The sequence below is a fragment of the Ornithorhynchus anatinus genome, chromosome 5, assembly GCF_004115215.2.
Source record: "Ornithorhynchus anatinus isolate Pmale09 chromosome 5, mOrnAna1.pri.v4, whole genome shotgun sequence".
Taxonomy (NCBI): Eukaryota; Metazoa; Chordata; class Mammalia; order Monotremata; family Ornithorhynchidae; genus Ornithorhynchus; species Ornithorhynchus anatinus.
The window spans coordinates 19,207,372-19,223,145 of NC_041732.1; the positions used below are offsets into that span (position 1 = coordinate 19,207,372).

Below are 15,774 nucleotides of genomic sequence, written 5' to 3' on the forward strand. Positions count from 1 at the left end.
TGACCTCGGGAAAGTCGCTTCACTTTTCTGTGGCTCAGTTCCCTCATCTGTAAATTGAGGATTCCGACTCAGACTGTGAATCCCACGTGGGACAGGGACTGCATCCAAACTAGTTACCTTGTATCTACCCTAGTGCTTAGACCAGTGCTTGGCACATAAGTGCTTAACAAATATCATAATTATTTTTATTATTATTGTTATCAGAGGAGAAGCCAGAACCATTTCCCTTACTGCTCAGGAGCCAAATTCACTCAGAATAAAGCAGTCCCAAAACCATCATAATGATTAATGATGGTGGTATATGTTAAGCATTTACTCTACCAATCATTACGTTATAACCACTGTGGAGGTTGACTTCTGCATTGCCCTTGTAATTGGATTTCAATTGCCCCACCTTCAGCCCCCCACAGCACTTATGCAGATATCCACAGTTTATTTCTTTGTATTACAACCTGTCTACCCCTCTAGACTCTAAGCTCCTAGGGGGCAAGGAATGGGTCTACCTACTGCTATACTGTACTCTCCCAAGTGCTTAGTACAATGCTCTGCACACAGTAAGTGCTCAAAAAATATGACTGATACAAGCCAATCAGATCAGAAACAGTTCCTGTCTCCCATGGGACTTTCAGGCTAAGGGGGAAATGGTACAGGTATTTCATCCCCATTTTACAGATGAGGAAACTGAGGCAGAGACAACTTAAGTGACTTGCTCAAAGTCACACTGCAGGCAAGTGGCAGAGCTGGGATCAGACACTTAAGCTTCTCCTCCTTCCATTAAACCACTCTGCTTCTCTATTTGTTGCATCTGGGTATTCTTTCCCAATGCTCAATAGAGTGCTCTGCACACAGAAAGCATTTAATATTATTACTACTACTACTATCACTACTAAGATATAGCCTGTATAGGTGGTGAGCAAATGAAGGGCAAACAAGGAGAGAGGAATCCAATATATTCCTTCCCTGCCACTTTTGATGACTAGCAGAGCAATAATCAGGACCAACCTGACCAATAATCATGACCCACGATCCCTCTAGACTGTAAGCTGCGTGATGGCAGGGAACATGTCTACCAACTCTGTTATATTGTACTCTCCCAAGTGCTTACTACAGTGCTCCTTATGCAGTAAGAACTCAAAAAATACCACAGATTGATTGGCGTTTCTACCGAAGCCCTCAGATTCCTTTTAGTAGGGTGTCAGGCCCCTCCATCTCCCCAAAAGCCTGCAGGTCAGGGCTACCAGCCTGTATCACGCGTGGAGAAACTCAAGGTTCGAAACGGGTAAATGCTTTCTCTGCTCTTAGCGCTTCTTGACCTAGAACATCCTCCCCCTTCATATCTCACAGACCACCGTTTTCCTCATCTTCAAAGCTTCATTAAAATCATACCTCCTCCAAGAGGCCTTCCCCGACTAAGCCCTCATTTCCCCGACTCCCTCTCCCTTCTGCGGGCCAGTTCCCTTTGAAATTGAAGTATTTAAACCCTTGTTTTGGGCAGGAAATATATCTACTACCTCTGTTGTATTGTACTCCCCCAAGTGCTTAGTATGGTGCTCTGCACACAGTGAGTACTCAGTAAATACCATTGACTGTTTTTTATTACCTTTTCCTCAGCCTCATAGCACTTATGCCAATATCTATAATTTAATATCCATCTCCCCCTTATAGATTGTAAGTTTCCGGTGGGCAGGGAACGTGCCTACCAACTCTTAGTACCACGTACACCTTTGAGGGATCGACTGATTGATTCCTTCCTTGCCATCTTGTGAAGTTCATCCCTTGGAAAGATTAAAAGATGTGCTCACTCATCCATCTATCGCTCAGTGGTATTTACTGAGCGTTTACTTTGTGCAGGCCTTGAACTAAGTGCTGGAAAGAGTGCAGTAATAATAATAATGATAATGGTATATGTCAAGTGCTTACTATGGGCCAAACATTGTTCTAAGCACTGGGATAGATACAAAGTAATCAGGTTGGACACAGTCTCTGTTCCACATGGGGCTCACAGACAATCCCTATTTTACAGATGAGGGAATTGAGGCTCAGATAAGTGAAGTGACTTGCCCAAGTTCACACAGCAGATATGATTCCTGCCCAAGAGGGCTGACACCCATTGCAGAAGAACCGGCAAAGCTTTGCCGATGTCGGCTCTGGGTCCCGAGGCGTTGCTGCCCAAACTCCAAAACCCTCCCTGCAAACCTCAGAAGCCAGTGTGCGAAGAAGACCAGCCTGTCAAGTGATTTATGCTCAACCACAATGTAGCCTTGACATCTTAATAATGATAATAGTAATAAAAATCAGAATAATAATTGTGGTAAATTGTGGGGTAGATACAAGATCATCATATCCCACATGGGGCTCACCTCTAAGTAGCAGGGAGAATAGGTATTGAACCCCCATTTGGCAGATGAGGGAACCAAGGCAGAGAAGTTATATGACTCGCCCAAGGGCACACAGCAGGTAAGTGGTGGGACTGGGATTAGAACCCACATCCTCAGACTCCCAGGCCTATGCTCTTTCCACTAGGCCATGCTGCTTCTAAACGAGAGGCCCCAAACCCTGCATTCACATCCAAGGTGGGACAGCCACCTCCTCATTCAATCTTGGATCAAGACGTCTGAGCGGAGCAGAGTCGTGAGAGGACAGCAGGTGGGCTACCCTTCTTTAATCAATCAATGATATTTATTGAGTACTCACTGTGTACTGTACTCACTGTACTAAGCGCTTGGGAGAGTACAGTATAACACAGTTGGGAGACCCGTTCCCTACTCACAAAGTGCTTACAGCGTGGTAAGGGAAGTTCCTCTCCTGGAGGGGCTGGGGGCCTCCTCATGGGCCCCGCCAGAGTGTCGGGCAGGGACAAGGCCATCAGGGAAGTGGCTACTCCTGGCCGCAAGGTGGGAGGCAGGGTAGGGCACGAGCAATCCTGGGCTCAGGGTCACCATCTGTTGCAATAATCTGGTTCCTTCCCAGTTACCGGGAATGGGACAGAGAGTGGGGGAGGAGATAGGCAATGATTGCATTGCACCATCTTACTCTGACCCCACAGGAAGGCCTGGAGCTCGGTCTCTTCTTGCTCAATCCCAGCCCCCTCCACTCCCTACACCCTTTTCTTTAATGGTATTTGTTAAGTGCTTAATAAGCATCAAACTCTGCTCTAAGCGCTGAGGTAGGTACACGTTCATTAGGTTGGACACAGTCCCTGTCCCTCATGGAGCTTACATTCTGAGTAGGAGGGAGAAGAGAGATTGCCATTTTACAGTTGAAGAAACTGAGACTCAGAGAAGTTAAGTGACTAGAACAAGGTCACAGAGCAAGCAATTGGCAAAGCTGGATTACAACCTGCCTTCTGCTCGAAAGAGCCTGTGGCTCTAACGAGTCAGGGTGCCGGGGAGAGAGGTGGGAGGGAAAGGCACCATGGGCTGTCCGGAAAGTGGAGGCAGGTGGGGAAGAAGAAAGAGTTGGGAAGCAATGAGAAGGATCGAAGAAAAATAAAAGAGTATCTCCACACTACCACCAATTGCAGTTATCGGGGGAGAATTTGCCCTGGGTGGCGTGGGGATTGGGTCTCATCTCGGCAGCTCCCCTGAGGGGCAGGGGCACCATCCAAAGTTCCTCAGGAGTCTGGGCCATCAGCAGCAGCCTGGGGGGGCCCCTTCTCCTCGAACGCATCGTGGGCTCTCTGCAGCACAATGCTCCCTCTAGGTTTAAAAACCACCGGGGTAAGCAAAGCAGATCCCCAAGGGGGCAGCATCACGCTTGGCATCCTGTGGGAGTGGGAATCATGACGTTACCATGGGAGACATAATTCGCTCTCCTGGGCAGGGCCTGGTAGGACAGAGGCCAAATCCTCAGGGCCCATCCCTCTCCCCGACCCATGCCAGGTCACGTCAGAAACTTCAGAATTGGTAGACACGCTCCATGCCCACAAGGAGGTTACTATCTGCAGGGGAAGACAGATATTAAAATAGATTGGGGAATTAATCAATGGCATTTACTGAGCACCTATTATGTGCACAGGACTGTACCCAAGTGCTTGCTGGATCGACCTCTCCTTTTGGCACCATCTATATTTTCGGTGACATCTATTAGCTGTATGTCTAACGTCAGTCCACAATAATAACAATAATAACTGTGGTATTGGTTAAATGTTTCCTATATGCCAAGCACTGTTCTATGTGATGAGGTTGATACAAGATAATCTGGTCAGGCACAGTCCATTTCCCACATAGGACTCACAGTTTAAGAGGAATGGACAACTGGTATTTAAAGCCCATTTTATAGATGAGGAAACAGACACAGCGAAGTAAAGTCACTTACTCAAGGTCACACAGCAGGAAAATGGCAGAGCCAGGATTAGAACCCAGGTCCTCTGGCTCTCAGGCCCAGGCTGCTTCTACTCAGCCAGGCACTATCCACATTATATTTACTAGGGTTTAGGAACCCAGGTGAACCAAAGTGCAGTTTTTATCCTATACTGAAGGAGGGTGGCATTGAAGTTGGAGGATAATTGAAGTGGGGCACCCACTGACGATTGATTTGTGCTTTCCCCCAGCCCCGCCTCCCTCCACTAAGCACCCTAACTCTATAATCCAGGTGATGCTAGCCCAATCTCCCTATTCCAGACCCTCAACCTCTAATGCCATTCCAGAAGTGGATGCTTTCCCTAGTCCAATCCCACTACTGGCCCTGACAACATTTGCTCCAGAATGACGACAGGAGACAGCAGGGAAGGAGATCTGTCCTGCTGTTCCTGCCTGCTTACCTGCCAAGAGGAGGCTTTATGTCCACGGGACACACAACCCCTTCCAAACCAGATCAAGATCCCCTCAGAAAACAGGACCCTGAATCCTGATTGGGAATCATTTTATCTCTTCCCCGGCAGAGAGCTAAAGATTTCCAATCCAATTTCCCCAACACTTGAGTTTTCTGCCCTCAGGTTCCCTCCCGGCTTCTCATCTAGGGACTGACGAAAAACTAGGAGAGAGCATCTGGTTCCTTGGAATTTCCAAGAGGAGCTAACCACGCATGTGAATAATTTCCATATTCTGCAATCCGTCACATTTTGGACATGTGCCCTCCCCTGGGCCAGCTGGAGGCTCTTCCTTCCAACTTGGCCTCTCCTGAAAACTTTGAGATCACTCCCCCCTCTCCGCGCCCACAACACTGCTTTTTCTTTGGCAAAATCAGGGGGAACAAGATGGCTGCCAACCCTCCCAGCCCCCCAGATTTCCCCCAATGAGACGCTCCCCAGAAATGGGAAAACGATCCTAATGTTTATCATCCCAGGGAGCCGCTCCAGCATAGATCCAAGCGTTCCAGCCTTAAGATATTTTGTTACTGTAGTGATTTGACAATCTCTTCAGAGGCTTTTCTTCTCACCAGGAAGGACAAATGTGCGTGACTGCTCTGAGTGGCCCCGAGAACCATTAGCCTTCAAGGAACTTAGGGCAACCCCAAATTATCTCTCCCTTCCAACCTCAAACCCAGAGACGTTCGCCTCAGTGGCAGCGAAAGTGGCAGGCAATGCTTTCTGAGTTTTGTATGACAGTCTAAAGGGTCCCTCCAGACCCTGGAATATGCTGGAGAAGGGTGCTCATTTTTTGTTCATTTTCATTATGGTATTTGTTAAGCGCTTACTATGTTCCAAACACTCTTCTAAGCACTAGGATAGAGATACAAGTTAATAAGGTTGGACACAGTCCCTGTCCCACACAGGTTTGACAGTCTAGGTAGGAAAGAAAATAGGTATTTAATCCTCATTTTAGAGTTGAGGAAACAGAGAAGTTAAGTGACATGCCCAAGGTGATACAGCAAACAACTGGAAGAGCTGGGATTAGAACCCAGGTCCCCAGATACCCAGGTCTGTGCCCTTTCTATTAGGTCATGCTGTCTCTTCTAATTTGGAACAAGCTTCTGTCAGCCATAAGCGACCCTGGTCAGTCTTTCCTGGTCGGTTCCAAGAGGCAGAGAGAGGCAGGCATTGTTTCCACTTGAGGAGAGAAGTCTTATTTTAACACCCAGCAAAGGCCAACTCTTAGAGGGTAGTGGGGAGAGGGGCAGGCTGCAGAGGAGACATCGACTCTGGTCAACCCAACTGGTCCTTCCAGAGTCTCCCCGGAAAGTGAGGCGCTCAGACGGGGAGGGCCGGCTGAGGCAACCCTGCATTCCCCCCATTCTCTTGTAGGGTGAGCTGACATGATTCCCTGGGATGGTCACCCCATCTCCTGAGGTTGGCTGGTTCCATGCCCCATTCCTGTCTCACTAGGCCCCCGTGTTTGGGAAATCCAGTCGGCAACAAAGATGTTGACATGGATGCCAACTGCAGGTGGGCACTGCTCACTGGCACCATGCTAACTCCACAAGTCCCCTCATGTCCCCACCCGTTTCCTCTCATTTCCCCAGCTGGCTCATCTCTGCCGCTCTCCTCTTGCTCAGGGAGACCTGGGGAAGGTGAAAGGGCCAATTCACGGTTTATGTTTGCTTCATCAGCTCCCTGTCCCATTGGTCACGCCCTGCATGGCAGACAAAGCCAACAGGCTTGGGAAACAGCAAGCCACACAAAGACTTGCCAGTCAGCCTGCCTAGGGAGTTCACCAAAACAAGATCCAAAGCCCTTAAGTCAATCAAAGGTGGCCGTGGGAGAAAGAGAAATGGTGGGTGAGAGAGCTCTGTTGTGCACAGAAACCGATGAGGCTCACAGCTGCCCTCCTTTCTCGGCTCCCCACAGGCATCCAGAACTGGGAGACCAATCCAGGCTCAATCACCGGGATTTAGGACTGAACCACCCACTCCCCTTTGTCCTAAGGGCTTGGGGAACTGGGGGTGGGTGGGGTGCTGAATATAGCTTTAAACAGCTAGACGTGCTGTGGTAACGAGAGCAGAGAGCTGCAGTTTGTTGCTGTTCTCCTCCGACACGGCTCAACCGGTTGTTTTTCCAGGCTGGATGGGTCCGATGACACCCAGCTGGGCTGTGCCCATTCCAGTCCCTCCCAAGGGGCTAACGGGTACGCGGAGATGAGTACTGAAAGGAGCGGGAACATTCCGGGAAACGATGACCCGCTTTTAACTTAGTATCTCTCTGACATCACCATCAAGGTGGAGATTTTATCCGGGTGAAGGTGTTCTCCCATGTAACAGATGATTCCTTCCACATCATGGGCATGGGAAGACCGATATTGATACTACTTTCTTCCCTGCCTCCTGGCTTTGCAATGCTCTCGCACCTTAAGACACTGCAGCGAAGGTTAGCCCATTTCTAATCGCCATGGTCTTCTGCTCCTGTCTTCCAAACGAGCACTGCAGTGCCATGATGCCCGAGGTTTGGTGACATCGTGCCTTCCAAGATTTATTTTGTCCAACCTATCAAGGGTAACTCCATTTTGGCTTCCCGGAGAGTGACAGTTTGTCTACTGACTCTACAGGGTGCGGTCCACCAAAGATGTGATGTCATGGGTGTTGCTCTGACAGTCTGCCTGCAAACGGGGTCTTCACTCTTACTGCCCCCCCTCACTTTTTTTTTTAAAGGTACTGTTAAACACTTACTTTGTGCCAGGCACTGAACTAAGCACTGGGGAAGATACAAGATAATCAGATTGGAGATAATCAGATTGGACACAGTCTTTATCCCTATTTTACAGATGAGGTAACTGAAGCACAGAGAAGTTAAGTGACTTGCCCAATGTCACACAGCAGTCAAGTGGTAGAGCTGGGATTGGAACCCAGATCCTTCTGATTCCCAGACCCATGCTCTATCCACTGGGAAACACTGCCCCACTTCACATTAATTTATATTAAAATATTTCTGTAGGCTGTTGGCCCCTTGTATTTTAAAATCAACAGCTCAGGTATCTTGCTTTAGGACACTGAAACTAATGATGTTTCACCTCCTGTCAGTGCAGTGTGGAAGCAGACAAAAAACCCCATTGAGCCTTCCTCTGTAGGAAAAAAAGGACAGAAGTAAGCTTCCTTTCCAACTAAGGACATGAGAGTTGAATTCCTAAAGCCTGGCGTTTGGGGCCCTCCCGCTTGACTGTAAGCTCCTTGAGGGCAGTGATCATGTCTGGCCCCTCCTGCCACTTTGGGTTTTCTGCATCACCTGGGCACTTGGGTACTCATGCCACCCCATAGTATTTGTGTCCAGATCTTTACACACTTTTCCTTCCTAGAATGTATTTCAGTGCCTGCCTCCTACCTCGACTGTACGACCGCTGAGGACAGGGATCACATCACTTCGGCGTCACCTAAGTACTGGAGTAGTTTCCCAAGTGTTCAGTATAATTCTCTGCACACAGTAGGAGCTCAAATATTATGGATCGATCGAGTGATGGGGAGTTAAGGAGGTTCAGATTGGGGGAACCCTCCCACCGTGACATGAATCAACTCACAGAGCTCGCCTCAGTATGGCATGGCCTAATGGGTAGAGCATGGGCCTGGGAGTTGGAAGGATCTGGGTTCTAATCCCAGCTCTACCACTTGACTGCTGTGTGACATTGGGCAAGTCACTTAACTTCTCTGTGCCTCAGTTACCTCATCTGTAACATGGGGATTAAGACTGTGAGCCCACATGGGGCAGGGATTGTGTCCAACCTGATTTGTTTGTATCCACTCAGGTGCTTAGAACAGTGTTTGGCATATGCTAAGTGCTTAACAAATTCATTAATTCATTCAATTGTATTTATTGAGTACTTACTGTGTGCAAAATACTGTACTAAACACTTGGAAGAATACAATGGGTTATAATCCCGGTTTTGCCACATGTCTGCTATGTGACCTCAGGCAAGTCACTCAATTTCTCAGTGTCTCAGTTACCTCATCTGTAAAATGGTAATTGTAAAATGGGAATTGAGACTATAAGCCCCATGTGGAACAAGGACTGTGCCCAACCTGATTACTTTGAATCTAGAACAGTGTTTGGGACATATTAAGCGCTTAACAAATACCATAATAATAATGTAGTTATTACTGTTGCAACATACCACATTCATCATTATTATTAGATAGTAGTTATCCTGAGCCCTGTCCAGGTGCACAGTAAACCAAGCCTTAGTGCGGCTAGTGGCCAGGCCTCTACCTAACGGGTTTCGCTGTGCCGGGGGCTGCCGGCATTCCAGGCTGGTAAGGGCAGCAGGCTCAGTCCAGCAGTTCTGGATGGTAGGAGTGGAGTGAATAGCCATCATGGGGATGTAAAATTGATGAGCAAAGACACATTGATGGGAAGCTAGTGAAAGGCGAGATTCCCCCTGTCCCTGTTGAGGGCTTCCTCCACTGGCATTCCAACTGGAAGAGGCCAGTGCTGGCCAGCCATGGCAATACAATTACCCAATCTAATGCATGATGCAAAACCGGGGATCTTGATTTCTCAATTCATTACAGTTCTCCAAGCTGCTGCTCTCCCAGGGTGGTGCTTGCCCTCCCTCACTGGCCAGACGGTCAGACTTTTGCCCTGCTCACTCCCAACAGAGCCTCCAAAGGGTCTGCCACTGATGGGCTCTGCCTGGGCCTCATCTGTGGAGGGGTGTACATTTATTGTTGCATTGTGCTCTCCCAAGTGCTTAGCTCTCCCAAGTGCTTAGTACAGTGAGCTGCACACAGTAAGTGCTCAATAAGTACAATCTTATGAATGAATTTGTGGGCCCAGAAAGATCCTGAACTCCGGTCCCGATACCATCTAACCAGGCGGGATCTCTCAGTCAAGCTCCCTCCCCCCAAACCTCCCTGCTCCAGACCAGGACCCTCAGGGTTGGGTCTCTGCCCTCCAGGGGCAGCTGTTTTGTCAGATATTCGCTTTTCCCCGTTGCCGTTGCACAAAGGAATGTGAAGTTAAGGCCATACAAACTGCTGCAGAGCTTAGATGTTCACAACCAGCTCTCTGCCTATTCAGCAGTGTCAGGTTTAGGAAGACCTCACCCTTATATTCCCTCCTCTGCAGCAAAGCCAAACTCCAGCCTCCGCATCACCCAAGCCTGCGGCAGAAGGTTGCTTACTTTGTCTCCCCCGCGATGTCTGGAGTCACTTATGGCAAAACTAAATCATGAGAGACAAGGGAAATCTATTGCCCCGGTCTGGGGGAGAGAGAGGGAGGGTGAGACTTGCTTTCAATCTCCCTCCTGGGCTGAATCTGCCTCTGATCTATTTCCAAAGACTACAACATAGCAACAGTGATCCCAATCCATCAGCAATCCATCAGCAGGGCTGTGCTGAGTTTTGTAGTTAGTTTTGATTAATCATTTAGATTATGTAACTTAGCCCCTTTCCCTGCCCATCTGAAAATGTTTAGTTTACAAGAGTCTTCCCCTTCCCCCAACCCTAACACCATGACAGTGACCCAGATTCAAAGCAGGCTAATCTCTCCTGTTTTACAGATTGGGAGTGTTGAGGTCTGGGGAGGTGGAGGCCTGCCCCGTGTCATGACAAAGCTGGCCTTATCCAGGTTCCTTATCCTGCACCCATTAATAACATCGCTCCCTGAAAGGGAATTTCACTACTGGCAAAAGCCAAAAGCTAGCAGGCCCAGATACCTGAAAATCCAGTCTGTTCACAGGTGGAGAGTGTGTGTATGTGTGTTGGGCAAGGGGCGGGAGGGGGGAGGGGGGTAACTCAGTTAACAGTCCAGCTGATTTAACTGGAGCCTACACTTATCCCTCCCGGGCCCCGATCCAGCATTCCCATTTCCAGGAAGAGAAGGGAGGTCGGTCCCTAGCCTTGAATACTCCGATTAGACAGTAGTGAGGGAGACAACAGGGCCTTTGACCAGGTCAATTCAGAGGTCTGAATGAAACTAGGTTACCCTGTTGAGTTTGGGGTAGACTGGAGGTGGGGAGACACTTAAAGAAACTTGTGTACACAAAGGAACAAGCCCAAACCATACTTCACTGCTCTGGAAGCAGTTTGGAGAAGCAGTATGGCCTTCTGGATAGAGCACGGGACATGGAGTCAAAAGGCCCCGGGCTCTAATCCTGAGTCCGACATTTGTCCGCAGTGTGACGCTGGGCAAATGACTTCATGTCTCTGTTCCTCAATTACTTCATCTGCAAAATGGGGATTAAATTCTGGTTCTTTCTCCCCCCTTAGATTATGGGACATGGACTGCGCCCAACCTGTTTACTTGTATTTACCCTTGTGATTAGCACAGTGTCTGGCACTGAGTAAGCACTTAACAAATACCATAAAAAAGGCAGCATGGCCTAGTGGAAAAAACCTGGACCTGGGAGTCAGGAGAACTGGGTCCTAATCCCCGTTCTGCCACCTGGCTACTTTCTATATGATACTGGGCAAGTTACTTGGCTTCTCTGCACCTCAGTTTCCTAATCTGTAAAATAGGGGTTAAATTCCTATTCTCTCTGCCCCTTAGACTGAGAGCTCCAGTCACACAGTTTGATCATGTTGTATCAACCCCAGTGCTTAGCCTATACTAAGAACTTTTAACAGGGACCACAATTATTTTTAATTTTGGAACCCACTCACTTCCCTGGGGAATGGGGAAAAAAGACGGGGGCTAGGGGAGGGAAGAGGAGAACCGCTCCCACAAGAGCGGTCATTAAACATTAGTTCGGGATGTTTTTGACTCCCAGCTCCCTGGCAAGACACTCTCCTTAGACCCCAGAAGGTCCTTTAACCCTACCAAAACTCCAGCGGGATCCTTTTGCGGCTGGTGTCTACTGCAGCAGATGGTTCAGAAAGCTTGGAGCTGGGTTTACTGTCAAATTGCACGGGATGTCTTGGGTATGGGGTGCTTTCTCCCCCAGTTCTAAACTGAAGATCGCAAACAGAAAAGGAACGAGTCGCTTTTCTTCGGGCATCTTCTCTGGGCAACCCGGGGATGGGGTGCTGCTAAACTCCAATCACCTCATTGTCAACCTGTTCCTGGGGGGAACCCACCTGCTCGCCCCTCCCCAATAAACAATCCACGGTTTCTGGAAGGAGGTTCAAGTAAGGCGGGCTGCAGGTAAATCCGACTGGACCTCAGGCGCGTCCGTCTGGGTGCTGGACCTCTCTCCACTCTGCAGGGTTTTGGTGGGGGGTGGGGGGAGGAGAAGCCGGGACCCCGGCAGTCTCAAATGCAACCTGCTCTTTCCAGGATTGATAATCCTAAAAGAGGCGAGCCATCAACCTGCAGATTTACTGAGGCAGGGGCTCCCGGGGGGATGAAATAACTGCTCCCAGCGTCAAACATCCATTTGCCAAGCAATTCATTCCCACGCCCAGGGCTCGCACCGGCTCTCGAGGGCTCCCACGGGTGCACGAAGGAAGGACGGAGAAGAGAAAGGGGATACCACCACCCACCTTGACCTTTTTTATGGTATTTAAGCGCTTACTATGTGCCAGGCACTGTTCTAAGCACGGAGATAGATAAGAGGTAATCAGGCTGTTCACAGTCCACATCCCACATGAGACTCCCGGTCACAAACCCCATTTTACACTGTAAGCCTTAGACCATAAATTCGTGTGGGCAGGAAATAATAATAATAGCATTTGTTAAGCATTTACTATATGCCAGACAGCGCTTAGAACAGTGTTTGGCACATAGTAAGCGCTTAACAAATCCCATCATGATTATTATTATTAAGCGTTGGGGTGGGTATAAGCAAATCCATTTTGGACACAGTTCATGTCCCACACGGGGCTCGCATTCTTCATTCCCATTTTACAGATGAGGGAACGGAGGCACAGAGAAGTGAAGTGGCTGGCCCAAGGCCACACAGCAGTCAAGAGGCAGAGCCAGGATAATAATGTCGGTATTTGTTAAGCGCTTACTATGTGCAGAGCACCGTTCTAAGCGCTGGGTAGACACAGGGTAATCACGGTGTCCCAGGTGAGGCTCACAGTCTTGATCCCCATTTTACAGAGGAGGGAACTGAGGCACAGAGAAGTTAAGTGACTTGCCCACAGTCACACAGCTGACAAGCAGAACCGACGACCTTCTGACTCTCAGGCCCATGCTCTATCCACTATGCCATGCTGCTCCTCTATGGCTACTTATTGTTGTATTGTGCTCTCTCAAGCGCTTAGTATTCATTCAATAGTATTTATTGAGCGCTTACTATGTGCAGAGCCCTGTACTAAGCGCTTGGAATGTATAATTTGGCAACACATAGAGACAATCCCCGCCCATTGATGGGCTCACAGTCTGTAAGGCAAAGGCTGTTAGTACAGACCACAGGGAGCGCTCGGTAATCCTCATCATCATACTTGTGGCATTTATGAGCTTACTGTGTGCCAGGCACTGTGCTGAGCGCTGGGGTGGATGCAAGGAAATGGGGTTGGACACAGTCCCCGTTCCACACGGGGCTCCCAGGCTCGATCCCCATTTTGCAGATGAGATCACCGAGGCCCAGAGAAGTGACTTGCCCAGAAGACAAGTGGCGGCGCCGGGATGAGCACCCCTGACCTTCCGCCTCCCAGGCCCGGGCTCGCCCCGCCCCCCGCGCTGCAACCCGACTGAACGAAAGTACGACCGAAGTTTACAGAGGAGGTAAACTGAGGCACGGAGCAGTGACTTGTCCAAGGTCACACGGCCGGCGCCTCGGAAGCCCCCGCCCTGGGTACTCACCGCCTCGCCCCCGGGGCCGTGCCCGGCTGCTGGTCCTGCCGCCCGCCGCGGAGACCCCGGCGTCCCCGCCGCCCGCAAGGGGCCGAGCCAGCGGGTCCCGCCCCCCGCCCGCGCCAGCCAATGAGCGGAGCCGCCGAGGCCCCGGTGGGCGCCGCGCGCACGCCGATTGGCCCCATCGAACACCGGGGGGCGTGGCCTGGCAGACGCGGACCAATCGGAGAGGGGCCAGCGGGGAGACACCGCCCCGCCCGCTCCGGAGCCTTAAAGGGCCAGAGGCCTCCGGCCGGAGAAGAATCGTGGTGTTTGCTCAGCATTCATTCAATAGGATTTATTAATAATGATAATGTTGGTATTTGCTAAGCCCTTACTATGTGCAGAGCGCTGTTCTAAGCGCTGGGGTAGACAGAGGGGAATCAGGTTGGCCCAGGTGGGGCTCACGGTCTTAATCCCCATTTTCCAGATGAGGTCACTGAGGCACAGAGAAGTGAAGTGACTTGCCCACAGCCCCACAGCTGACAAGTGGCAGAGCCGTGATTCGAACTCATGACCTCTGACTCCAAATTTATTGAGCGCTTACTCTGTGCAGAGCACTGTACTAAGCGCTTGGAAGGTACAAATCGGTAACAGATAGAGACGGTCCCTGCCCTTTGATGGGGGAGACAGACACAAGAACAATGGCAATGAATAAGCTCAGCGCTTACTGAAGTTAAGCGAAGCAGCGTGGCTCAGTGGAAAGAGCCAGGACTTGGGAGCCAGGGGTCATGGGTTCGAATCCCGACTCTGCCACTTCTCAGCTGTGTGACTGTGGGCAAGTCACTTCATTTCCTCTGTGCCTCAGTTCCCTCAACTGTAAAATGGGGATTAAGACTGAGCCCTACGTGGGACAACCTGATCCCCTTGTATCTTCTCCAGCGCTCAGAACAGTGCTTTGCACATAGTAAATGCTTAACAAATGCCATCATTATTATTATTATTATCTGCCGAACGGTGTTCTCAGCGCTGCGATAGGTGCAAGGGGAGCAGGTTGTTCCACGTGGGGTTCACAGTCTTCATCCCCGTTTTACAGACCAGGTCACTGAGGCCCAGAGAAGTTAAGCGGTTTGCCCAAGGACACACAGCAGACAAGTGGCGGAGGGGGGATTAGAACCCAGGTCCTCTGACTCCCAGGCCCGGGTTCTTTCCACTGCGCCACGCAGCTTGCCTGTTCACTTGTTTTGATGTGCATACATCTATAATTCTATTTATTTAGATTGATGCTCTTGATGCCTGTCTCCCCCCTTCTGGACGGTAAGCCCGTTGCGGGCAGAGATTGTCTTTCTCGATGGCTGAATTTTACTTTCCAAGCGCTTAGTACAGTGCTCTGCACCCTGTAAGCATTCCGTAAATACGATCGAATGAATAATAATGTTGGTGTTTGTTAAGCGCTTACTATGTGCAGAGCACTGTTCTAAGCGCTGGGGAAGATACAGGGTAATCAGGTTGTCCCACGTGAGGCTCACAGTTAATCCCCATTTTACAGATGAGGTAACTGAGGCACAGAGAAGTTAAGTGACTTGCCCACAGTCACACAGCTGACAAGTGGCAGAGCCGGCATTCGAACCCATGACCTCTGACCCAAGCCCAGGCTCTTTCCACTGAACCACGCTGCTTCTCTATGAATGAATGAATTAGGCGGGCTGTGGCTTTGTTGAAGGCGGGAGTCACGTGGTTGGGGAAAGGCTGCTGGCTGGAGACCTAAAGCGGACCCCTGGGCCGGCCTTCGCCCTGGCCCTAGTCCAGCCCAGGTCTCTGTGCACTTTGCACAATGTCCCTCTCCTCTCACCCCACCGCCACCACTGCACACTCCAATCCTGCAAAACCCCTCTCCTCGCCTCCCGGGGTCACAAAGTGCAGGGAACTCAGAGCCTCTCACCATTTATAATTGAAGGGTATTTATTGAGCACTTCCTGTCTGCAGGAAAGTACCATTCAGCAAGAGAGAGAGACAATCCCTGCCCACAACAGGCTCACAGTCTAGAAGGGGGGAGACAGGCATCAAAACAAGTAAATGGGCATCAGTAGCTTCAATATCAATACATAGAATACATATATACACATCCTTAATTTAGAGTAATAACTATGTACATATATACACAAGTGCTGTGAGGCAGGGTGGGGGGCGGGCGGTTGGTAGATCAAAGAGAGCGAGTTGGGGCGATGGGGAGGAAGACCCGAGGAAAAGGGTGG

At 49.8% G+C, this 15,774-nt stretch overlaps 1 protein-coding gene across 1 annotated transcript in view; it reads right to left on the reverse strand.

The window, feature by feature from the left end:
- The window catches only part of KLHL25 (kelch like family member 25), a 33,511-nt gene extending 19,894 nt beyond the window's left edge, over positions 1 to 13,617 (reverse strand). The window contains exon 1 of the mRNA XM_001506786.5: positions 13,550 to 13,617. The gene's annotated coding sequence lies outside the window, so the exon portion shown is untranslated. The remainder of the gene's footprint in view (positions 1 to 13,549) is intronic.
- Between the last annotated feature and the right edge of the window lie 2,157 nt (positions 13,618 to 15,774).